The following is a 12,181-nucleotide window of genomic DNA, read 5'->3' as shown; positions in this document are numbered from 1 at the left end:
TTGGAGGGAAAGCACACACCCGTCGGCCAGACTACTCTGCTGTGCCAAGTCAAAGGCAAGACCAGACTTTACAGTTCCTCATCTTGGCTCAGGGGGAACCTGCCATAGGCAAGCATGCCTGTGAATCACTTGGCCTGGTGGAACTTGTCTATATTTTGCTCAGCCATGAAAGTGTTCTTGAAGGAGGGTGGTGTCTTCATGGACAAACAGTCAACATCAAAATAGATGAAGCAGCCACTCCGTACTGTGTCACAACCCCTCGTCATATCTTCATCTCTGATGCCACAATTGAAGGAGATAGAGAAGATACAGAAACAAGGCATCACTGAGCGTATCACAAAACCTACTGATTGTTGCTCGCCAATCGTGATTGCACTGAAAAAGAATGGTCAGTCTGCCTGTGTCTAGACCTCAGACGGCTGAATATAGCCATAGTCAGGGAGAGACTCACCATACCTACCGTTTAGGGGAAATCCTGGGAAAGGTCTCTGGTGCCCAGATATTCTCCCTGTTTGATGCCAAACATTGCTTCTGGCAAGTACCCCTGGCAGAGGCCAGCCAGGAGCTAACTACCTTCATTACGCCATTCGGGCGTTTTTGCTTCACGCGTCTGCCATTTGGCATCACGTCGGCTCCATAAATTACCAACAAATAATGAGTGACTTTTTGACCGAAATCCAGGGGACGTGGTATGGACGACGTGCTAGTCACTGGCCGCACAAAAGAAGAACATGACAAGCGACTCGAACGCGTTCTTGGAATCGTAGAGTGCTGGGCTAAAGCTTAACCGAGAAAAATGCAAGATAGCCCAAACAAAGGTGAACTTCCTTGGCATGAAGCTGGACAAGGAAGACATCCAAGCTGACCCTGAGAACATAGCAGCCATTATCCAGATTATACCGCCAATCAACAAAACCAAAGTGAAACGTCTGGTGGGCATGGTAAATTGGTTGGCCAGATTCTATCCTCAGTTGCTGCACCAATCAATGAGTGATGTCAGCTGGATGTGGGGACCACAGCAGCAGACAGCTTTCCGCAAGATAAAGACACTCCTGACATCAGCACCTGCCCTCGCCTTTTATGACCCGACAAAGCCAACCCTGATCAGTGAAGATGCCTGGACGACTGTATTATGCAGCAACAAGATGATTAATACAGGAAAACAGTGGCCCACTGCTCAAGAAGCCTCAACAAACCAGAAAGCCAGTACGCCCAGATAGAGGAAGAGCTGTTGGCTTCGGTTTGGACATGCGAAAGGTTACACGTGTACTTACGAGTCCTCCGTGTCAGCATTCAGACTGATCACAAACCACTGGTTCCACTCATCAACAATAAAGACCTCTACGATTCTCCATTGAAGTATCAAAGGCTCCTCATGTGCCTCGTGAAGTACAATTACACTGCTGTGTACACACCTGGGAAACTTCTCTTAGTGGCTGATATCCTGTCTCGGGCTCCTCTGAAGACAACAGCCACTGACGACGATTACCTTACTAACGAAGTAGACACACATGTCTGTATGGTCACTACTCTCTGGACAGTTTCCCAGAACAAGTTAGAGGAGATCAAACAAAAAACTGTTTGCAATGATATCATACGTAAGTAATGGTTTGCCAAAGTACTCCAAAGACGACTTCAGCTTTGTTCACGGACTCCTCACCTTTGGAGACTGCACTGTAATCCCAGCAAAGAGGCAAAAAGAGATGCTGTCAAGAATCCACGAAGGTCACCAGGTAATGTTCAAGTGCAGAGCTTGAGCTGCTCAAGGTATTAGCATGGATGTTGCCCAATACGTGGAGAATGTATATATTGTGAATCCAGGCACCTGGCCCAAAGTGCAGAACCGCGGATCTCTACCCCTCATCCAGACAGACCTTGGCAGCGACTTGCATGTGACTTCGCAGAAGTCAAGCGTAGACACTATTTAGTAGTACATGTAGTGGATTACTACTCCAGATGGATTGAGGTACACCAACTTCACAAGCCATTATCACTGGCAGTGATCAATATTATTGGAAGGCTATCTTTGCCCGATTTGGAGTACTTGATGATCACTGATAATGGCCCACAACTCCTCATTAAGTTTGAAGAATTCACGAGAGAATATGACATTCAGCACTGCACTTCCAGCCCTCACTATCCTCAGTCAAACGGAATGGCTGAGAAAACAGTGCAAATTGCTAAAGCAATGCTGCACCAACCTGATCCACTGGGAGCATTGCTGACATACCATCCACACCAATTCCAGGCCTTAATCTGAGTCCTGCAAGCCGACTCATGGGTCGAGAACTACGTACCACATTGCAGACGCTTCCTCAAAATCTTCAACCCAAGACCGGCAACACACACCAGTTGAAGCCCGCAGACAGACTTCGGCTTACTTCGACCAGAAGCATGGGGCTCGACAGCTGTGTGAACTGAAACCAGGTGACCCAGTGCGAATCCGTAACAAAGCGCACTTGAGTTCGGTGGAAGAGGTGGATCGAAAGGCAGGCCTTCCTCGCTCCTACATTGTCAACATCCAAGGAATGGAGCATCGCCGCAACCGTTGCCACTTGGTGCTCATTCCAGAACCAGAGCCAGTCCTTGAGGTCCAAACACCACCTGACCAAGCCAACCAACCTGAACAGACCACGTCACACTATGAAAACCCCACAGTGGCTCCAGGATTATGTGATGTACTAAAACTTGGAACTGCAGCACTCATCTAAGAAGTCAAATATCAAACCCAATTCTTGAAAGAACTGGAATTTCAATTAATCACAAATCTGGACATTGGCTTGACTTTGTATTTCGACAATTTATTCAGTTTCAAAACATGAGCCAACTTTCATTTTGAGCTGAACAGTTGAGGACATGAAAAAAATGAAAGATAACTTTGATTAACAAACCAACACGCACAGCGTAAGTGAAGAATCCCCAAACCGCTTACAATACAACACCACTTGAGAGAATGCATCAGGGAATTAAGGCTGCGAACAAGAGCTCACCAGGTAAAAGGGGAGAATTGCACAAGGCTGGCCCTGCCTTTTATATTGGCAGGCCGCGCGCAGGACAAGGCTGGCACTAGGTCTATCCAATGTTTGGTTACACCGCCTGACCTTAAGTTTGGTCTGTATTTAAAGTGTCACAATTCCTCGACAAGAATACTCCTAATTACTGTAGACTTCTATTTGTGGATTACAGTTCGATTTTTAATACTATCACACCTTGTAAACGTTATGATAAGCTTAGACATTAGAATCTTAATCCTTCTGTTTGTCAGTGGATTTTAGATTTTTTATTGGACCGCTCACAAAGGGTAAGGATAGGACGTCATCTTTTTAAATCACTTGTCTTGAATACAGGAACACCACAAGGCTGCATTCTCTCACCTATGCTGTACTCACTGTTAACGCATGACTGCGCTACCCACTCTGATAACAATTTTATGGTGATATATGCAGATGATACAACACTTGGTGGCTGCATTTTAAATGACGAATTTTCTTATCATGATGGAGTTAACCATTTAGTTCAATGGTGTTACGACAATCAGATGAATTGTTGAAAAGACCAAGGAGATCATTATTGACTTCAGAAGAAATCTCAGTAATATTCAGCCACTGTGTATCCATGCATCTGAGGTAGAAAGGGTTGACTCCTTTAGATTTTTAGGCGAACATATGACTAACGATCTAAAATGGACAACCCACTGTGATTTCTTGGTAAGGAAAGCCCACCAACGTCTGTTTTGTCTCAGAAGACTGAGGAGTTTCCGGGTCAGCCAAGGTCTACTTGTGAAGTTCTATCGGGCAGTGGTTGAGAGTGTCCTGACATTCTCAATCGCTGTCTGGTACGTTTATTGAATGTACAGGTACAGGTGCAATCAAAGTCCTAATCATTGATCCATCAGATTTTATTGTTATCTTAATCTCATTTAATTTATCAATCGTTATTTTGCTCATGCTGTCTGAAGTTAGCTGTTGTCATTTTGGTGTAAATTTTTGTAGCGTCGTTTATTATTGTTTTGTATTTATATTTAATTTTGATTATCAAGTTTTCAACGCTCGCAAAACCACAACGAATTTTCAATAATATAACCCAAGTTATATGGATCGACACAAGAGGATGACTTGGGACAAAGTTGTACTGTAGTTGATGTGATTTATTCGGCTGGCTCGATGTGCGGCTCTCTGCCCGATTGCCAGAGCTCATAGGGATTTTATACATTTGCTGGATATTCCATTTTTCATCCATCCTACAAGTTTCCTTGCCTTATTAGGTATTGGCTACTAGTCTTTGAATATTAATACAGCGTGCATGAATATGTTTGGTTCATTCGGATTTGAGGGTAGGGTTAGTCGAATTAATGAACACTGACTTTTCCTTATAAGGCAGGTGGGCTGCCTCATGGCCCATCCGGTCCAGCCCTGCTTTCCTCCCCAAGACCCTTGTGGTTCAACTAGTCATTCCTTAAGTGAGTCTCATTACTTGGAAAGCAGTTCTACTCTTGAAGGTCAATCCGAGCAACTTAAGTAGCAATACTACATGTGCTATTGTAACATGGTGACAGTTCACTGGAAGGTCGTGTTGTGGCAGAATCGCGGAGAACGCTGTGTACCGTCCTGTGCTGTGACTGTGGGGTAGCGTGGACGCTGCACCGGGAGCGCTGCGTGTGGATAGTGAGCTGCATTGGGTCTAGATCAGTTAATGGTAGAGCTGAGTGTACGTAGTGAACCAGGGCTGCAAACTAGTGGTCTTTGCTGTTGGATTGCTTATCGTCTGTAAGCACCGTTAGTGGGGTTACGGCTGGAACGCAATCCTGTTATCATTGTGCTAGCTGGCCTTGAGGTTTACTTGATGTGTTAAGATCGCTGTGAGGATAATTATCCTTTCGTTTCGTTTATTACTCGGGTGGGGCTCGAACCCACGACCTCCTGCTTACTAGTGCAGACATCTAGTAAGCTTGTGACTTTTTTCGCAAGCTCTCGGACAAGCACTGAGCATACAGTGTTTATTAATATATACGTTGGGTAAGGGCAAAACCGTTATATAAATTAACATCTTCCCAACGCAAAAATACATTTTGTAAATAAGCCTTGTCATTTATATACCTCATTAATTTATTATTGCAATAAAAAGTTACTTGAATAATTGGCCTTGGAAAGCCTGTGTCGCTGATTTAGGTTTCCTTTCATTGTCTTAATTGCTCTATTGTCTTTTCTAACTTAGTGGTAAACTTCCACCCAACGAACTTCACCTAGGCTTAGTCCGCCGTTCGTTAGCTGATATCCTCCCTTGTGTCTGGATAGACATTCATCTTTGCGCACGGTTAATAAATATATTTGTGGGGTTAGGCCAGGCATGGATCTCCGATCAAGCCGGTCTGCTGGGTCCGCCACAAGAGGTGACAGTTGTCCCGCCCCAGTAAGCAGTGTAGCATAGTAGTCTGACAGGCACAGTTCTGCTCTATACACACCAGACTACACTCCAGTGCATCTAATCAAAGACCAATAAGCCTTTTGCGAGTTAAATTTGAATAGAATCTTGTACACTGACTTCTTTAAATTCACGCGAACATAACAATTTGAATTCTCTATACTAAAAGCACTTGCTATACCTCGTTATTCGGGGCAAGCCTTTGCTTAGTTACATAAGAGACGCCTTGAAACAATAAACTGTTTTCAATGGATAAGAAGGGCACATAAGAAGGGCTATGCAAAAGCTTGCCCCGAATCACAAGATATATATAGCAACCTTGGAATTCGAATTGCTACTTTTATGTCCAATCTCATAACTCAGTGTACTAGATTTTATTCAAATTTAACTCGCAAATGGCTTATTGAAAGATTCCAGCTGGGTGTACTTGCCACAGAGGTGCAAAATTTACAACCTAAAGCCTCAAATACCTTGTGTTAAATGCAAATTAATGACATCAGAGGCTAAAATAAGTAGATCAAGATCAATTGCGCAAGTTTTCAGAAACAACCAAAACTGGGAAACCAATGAAACACATGCACGTTTGGGAAAATAAACCTTTAATTTATCAACAATAAAACAGGCTGAAGTCTGACACTGACGTAACGCCAGTTCCTTGCATTTGTCAGAGACTGTATCTCTGCTATTTGTGTCCCGACAAACACCTTGTATCTGTGTCGGATTTAAGCCAGCAAAGTACATGCACTGAAGCTGAATTGGGTGGTGTGCAACACTTTGGCAGACGAAGCTGTGGTAGGTCAGCCAGTTCGCGTTCCCATTTTGCCATCTGTTGAGGATATTTCCAGACTCTATCAGGTCATCCCAGATTCTCTTTGACATCCACAGATCCTGGACACTTGGCTCTTGCAGTGAAGGGTTCAAAGAAACCAATTGGATCATTTTAGCTGGCCATGATTTTGTAGACGGTTCTGAGGTTGAGCATTTTCTAAGTAACGGGTCGATGCTTATAGCCAAGGTCATCTGTATCACACTTTCACCGTAGCCCAAGTGTGGCCTCTGCTGTGTCACTCTGGCCAAAAACATTAAGTCTCATCCGTCTGCTCTGGTAGCAGGTGGTACCTGCCACCACTGAGAGGATGTTGCTTGCCCACTGACGAATGTTGAAGCCACTTCTTGCAAGCATTGTGGGTATCTTCAGGACCATTTTTTTTAGCACAGAGAGACTGTCCAGGCAGTTGTCAATATAGAAGGATTGCTGGACAGCACACGCAACTTCTTTGTTTCCCTTCTGGTGTTCAAGTACATGCCTTAGTGGGGTAAAGAAGGCGCAACAGGGGCTAGAGGTTGCGAAAGAACCTGCCACTCATGGACATCAGGGTTAGATTCTCTGTCCCTGTTCCGCCAGATGAATCTCAAGAGAGACTTATCAGCTGGAAGAAGTCGTAACTGGTAAAACATCGGATGGATATCCCAGAAATTGCTGCCATCGGGGGCTACCTAAATCTGAGGAGGACTCCAAGGAGGGATACTCCATACTCGGGTCCGGGTGGAAGATGTTCAATCAAAACCTTTCCATCATGTTTAAATAAGCAGTTGAACACCAAACGTAGTTTACTGCAGGTTTCAACTATGTGATGTGGAAAGTACCATGACTTCTCAGCCTGCTGTTCATCACTGAGGACTCTCACATTGCCTGCATCAAATAGCTTCTGAATCTGTTTGTGGATCCTAGCGAGGTCAGGCTGTTTCTGGAGTCGTCTCTCGGTGCGCTTCAGGTTGGGAGAACTGCTTCTTTGTCAGCTTGGAACTGGTAGCCATCATTACTACGCAAGAGGAATAGCGTAGAGCTCCCTCGGTGCAAACTGATTTGCTTCAAACAGTTCCTCTGCATACTGGTTCTGCTTGGAACGGGTTACAATCACATCAGCTTTCCACAACATTTCGACTTACTGTATGAGGTCATATGGTTCTCTTCGGAAATGGTAATCTTCAAATACTTCTGCTCACTCAATTGCTCCTTTAGGACTCTGGCAGTTCCTTGGAGTCTCCTACCCAGTTTGGTGCAGACAGCCACTGGCGCTCCACTGGAGCCAAATTTCACAAGTTGCTGGAGGGTTATGAGATCGGAGTAGTTGGAGCCAATCAGCGTCAAAGGAACTTCATTATTGATCAGAGGCAGTGCAACTCCACGTAGGTGTGGTCAATGCTTCTACAGAGCTTTAACTGGCTATAGTTATAATCTGACAGGCAATAAATTATCGGCGATGAAAGCTCCTTTAACCCTCAAAGAGCCGGGTTGTTTTAACCCATCTCACAGCCAGGGACGGATCCCGCCCCCCCCGGAACTCGACTGTGCCATGCCCAATTTTGGACACTTCGTATGCATGCATAGACACTCCTTATCATTACAAAGGTGAAGTTTCAACTCAATCGGACCTATACTTTTGTTGTTACGGTCATTTGAAGTTCGTGGCTACATGCGTGCCAGTGCGTGTGCATTGAGCACCGCAGTGGAAAAAGTATAAATTTTTGGCTGACCAGTCTCGGAAAAATGCGCGCTGCGCGAGAACGGTATGTTCGATTTTTGCAAAAATGGTGTCAAAATGACTGCAAAGGCTCAACTCCTGAAAAAATGCACTGCTGCGATATTGGAAAAATGTTGAGGGGGGCGGATTCCGCTCTTTAAGCGTTAATGGTGTCAGGAAAATCCCTTGCGGACAATTGAAGATTGACTGATTGACGGTCACATCGGAAAGGCAGATGTTGAACGGTTAATAGGAGAATACTGTCTTTCTCCCCGGTGAGGTTGAGTTGCTGTTCAGCTGTTCTCTCCGGCGCTGGGCCTCTCCGTCAATTTTTCTCTGTCCGTCTTCAAGCTGCAAGTGCTTCTTCCTCAGCAGCTATCCGTACCTCATGGTGCATCATCAAATCACCTCAACTCGTCGTCAAGTTGGCTCTCTTCCTCAAACTGACGGTTTATCTCCTCCAGATGTTGTCTTTTCTTCTATTCTTGCAGCCTGGCCTCCTGGGCACTGCTCAGTGTCATTAACAAATGGCAACGCTATAGAGCCTTTATCTGAACAGGAATCAGATTGTTGGTCATTCTCGTCTACTCTGGACTGGAAATGGGTATTGTAACTGACAGCAAAGTCATCGAAATGCCCTGAGATCATCCTTTCCTCATGGGACGGACATCATATGTGGATGCCACCTCTTGCGGTTCTTGGTTTTCTCACTCTGGGTCATCCATAGGTCGCTGGTTTGAGTCCGGCCCGAAGGAAGTGACTGGGTTCACTTGGAAAGGGAGGCGTGGCCCAAAAGGGTAACACAACTTCCTTACAGTAGCGATTAAACTGATGAGGACGGGGTATTAAAAATAACCTTCTGCATATGATGCCCAGATAATCAGAAAACCCAGTGATTGACGACTTGCAATAAGCCTTTTGAATAAAATCGGGTACACTGAGTTCTTTAAATTCACGTGAACCTAAAAATTTGAATTCTCCATACTAAAGACACTGTTTCTATACCTCGTGTTTCTGGAGGTTTTGCTCAAATACATAAGAGACGCCTTACCCCAATCCAGGTTTTCCAATAGATAAGAGGGGCACAAAGGAACCAGTCCATTCCAGAGATGGTGGTCGCTATGCGAAAGCTTGCCCCGAATCACACGGTATAGAAACAGCGTCTTTATTAGTCTGAAGAATTCAAATTGTTATGTTTATGTGCAATCACGTCACTCAGTGTACAAGATTTTACTCAAATTTAACTCACAAAAGGCTTATTGACCAGAGTAATGTGGCGGTCTCCGTCGACGGAGCCTCTGGCTTGCCCTCGGCCGACCCAACGAGCGGCTGAAGAGGCGACGAGGGGGACAGGTCCGTTTGGAGGCAGTCTGCTGCAGGTGCCAAAGCTGCCTGGTACACTAGAGGCTCGCTACTCGGCAGATTAGCGATGGGGCTTCAACCTATAGGTTAGGCCTTCTGAGGGAAACTCTGACACAAAGTGCAACAATGACATGGGCCGGATTCTTCTGATTAGTGAAAGTGCTCCCCTATTCAGGTGATTCGGCTTATAATTTATGATATACAACTGGTCAATAAGTAATCACTCGAAATACTGGCAACTAACGATTAAAATGCTGAAAATTTATAGTGGTGGGGATGCTCAACCGAAGCTGACTGGGTCTTGCTTCACTCTAACGGACAGACGTTGCCATGAAACTAACCTACGGCGCTGTCAATCTCCTAGCCTGTTCCCGCGCCGGACGATCTTTTACAGAGACACCGATCTGCCCGTGCGTGGTTCTTAGCAGTCAACCAACGGAAGAGACCGATCTGGCAGCGCAGCGTGAGCTGGCAGCGTGAGCCTTTTATAACCACTTCAGCCACAGGGTGCTAACAAGGCCAGCGCTCTAAATCGTGCAAAGACGTCAAGCAATAAGACTCATTGGCATAATTTTTGCAGAACAATTATGGGATGTAAAAAAACCACTAAAGGGGGTGCATGGTTTGGCTTTCAGAGATCCTGCACGTTTGGCTATTTGGGGGTTACAAGCCTAATCACTGAATCAAGACGATTACGTCATTGGTAAACATCCTCTAGTAATTAACATATTCCGTTCAGGAAGAAGTAATCATGTTATCGGTCTTGATCTAGAAACTGCATTTATGGTTGTATAATTAATAACTGTTTTTGTGAGAATGTATTTGGTGGTTTTTAAAGGCAGTTGAGAAACCAAACTTTATAATTAAACTTTTCCGTTGCCGCGCGATACTATCTGTGATGCACCGTCTTGGTATGTGTGTACGTGCAGTTTCTTCCCCTTTCTAGACCGATCTTCAAACTGTGAGTGCTGTGGATATTTTCCTCGCACAAAATGCATAATTTTAATAGCTAAATAGGGCATTTCCTGCCTAACCATCGGCTCACATTCTCGCAGCATTACCAATTTAGTCTCTGTGTGAATCTTGAGTACATATTTTGGTTATAAAAATGTGAATTTTATCGTTGATTTGTCGACTGAATTCGCGGCGAACTTTTACGTTCACTCACTTGGTCGAATGTAGTGCACTCCCACATGATATGCATACAGCACTGTACTATCGTTGTAGAACTAAACCCTGGGTTGGTCTCTTGGTTATATTGCTTCATTAGAGTGTTTGGTGTGCTTGACAGATTTAGCTTGGCGTTTGGGGAACTGAACTGACCCGAATGGAACTGAATGGAACTGAACTGAGTCAATCAGATTAAGAACTTACACGTAGGCTAACTAAACTACATGCATAATAAATTATACGTATAAATTCAGATATTCATAGGGGTTTTTAATTCATGTCTATCATCTGGTATTGAAAATGTGAAAGTCATTGCATATTATCACTGTTCACAGTGCCAGACTGTTTGTCAGATTCGGTATTCATTCATTTCTCTGTCAATCGTCAAGTTTTTGAGAGCCAATCAATAATTAAATTATTTTGATTATATTCTTGTATGGTGGGATATATCTGACTCCTGTTTCAAAGTTTGTATTGTCTGTTGTCCAACCCGGCCTTTGCTATCCGTAACTAATTACTTGGCGGGCCTTCCTACCCAACATGTGGTGTATATAACATTATCCCATGGTAATTCCCATGGACCGCAGATGTCGCACCATTGCTAGGTTTGACTCAAGTCGGGATCCTCCGTGACGTTGTCTGCGTTTATGCTTTTGATATGGAGGGTGGGCGGCGTTACTTGCTTTGCGCCCTCTTGTGTCTACTGGTTACTGTGAGTTGAGAAACCTTGACTTGACGAATCTGCAAACCGTATGCAGACAGCGAATCAGCTCATCTACCAAAAAGTAGCAGCCAATCAAATTGCAAGACTTGTTTTCACATCGTTCATACCTCCCTTATTATTTTGATTGGAGGAAATTCAAAGTCAGACTACTTTGATTTGTGGGAATTCCATATACATTATGCGAGATCATGTCGTTCATTTGCAATCATGAGGAGGATGGAAGGAAACTGACTGGTTCTTGTTGAGAAACCCAAGCGTTGGGATGAGACGAATACCATGGGGTTCCCATCGACTGTGGCCATCTGTGATGGACAATGCTTTCAGTTCACTGCCAAGCCGTGAGGTGGTAACTGCTAGTAGGAATGCCAGTTTCACTGATAAGTTGATCAACGATGCGTCGCTGAGAAGCTAAAAGGGGGGCAGCAAGCAGTTGGAGAACAGCCGACAAGTCCCATGACGGGATTAGTCTCTTAGTTGGGGGACGCTCAAGAAACATTCCTCGGAGTAGATGTGTCAGAGCAGTATTGTCGGACACGGTCGAACCATCTGGGAAGCCTTCGTGTATAGCCGCAATGGCTGACCGGTATAGTTAAGGAGAGTTGAAACCTGGAGATCTGATTTGAACAGGTGCACGAAGAAGTCAGCTTTAGAAGTCACAGAAACTTCGGTCGGAGAAAGACCTCGCTCTGAACACCACAAAGGAAAATATCGTAGTCTGGAGTCGTTGATGCTGCGAGTAGACTGGCGTTGACACTTCGGGACCATTTCGGCAGCTTCATCAGAAAGTCCTGCTGATCTGAAGGACTGTTTGACAGTAGCCAACAGGTCAGGTGCAGTGACGTTAGATGAGGGTAAAGCACGCCTGACTTCGGTTGATGTAGCAGATGCAGTTTATTGGGTAGGATCACCGGTACCTGGACGAGAAGTCTGGTCAGATGCGGGAACCATGGGGGCGATGAGAAGGACATGGCAGCGTTCC

This window comes from Acanthaster planci, linkage group LG19 (assembly GCF_054643075.1).
Source record: "Acanthaster planci isolate LZ-2023a linkage group LG19, COTS_SCS, whole genome shotgun sequence".
Classification (NCBI taxonomy): domain Eukaryota; kingdom Metazoa; phylum Echinodermata; class Asteroidea; order Valvatida; family Acanthasteridae; genus Acanthaster; species Acanthaster planci.
The sequence above is the reverse complement of the archived record's forward strand: the minus strand, read 5'-3'. Positions refer to the sequence as shown.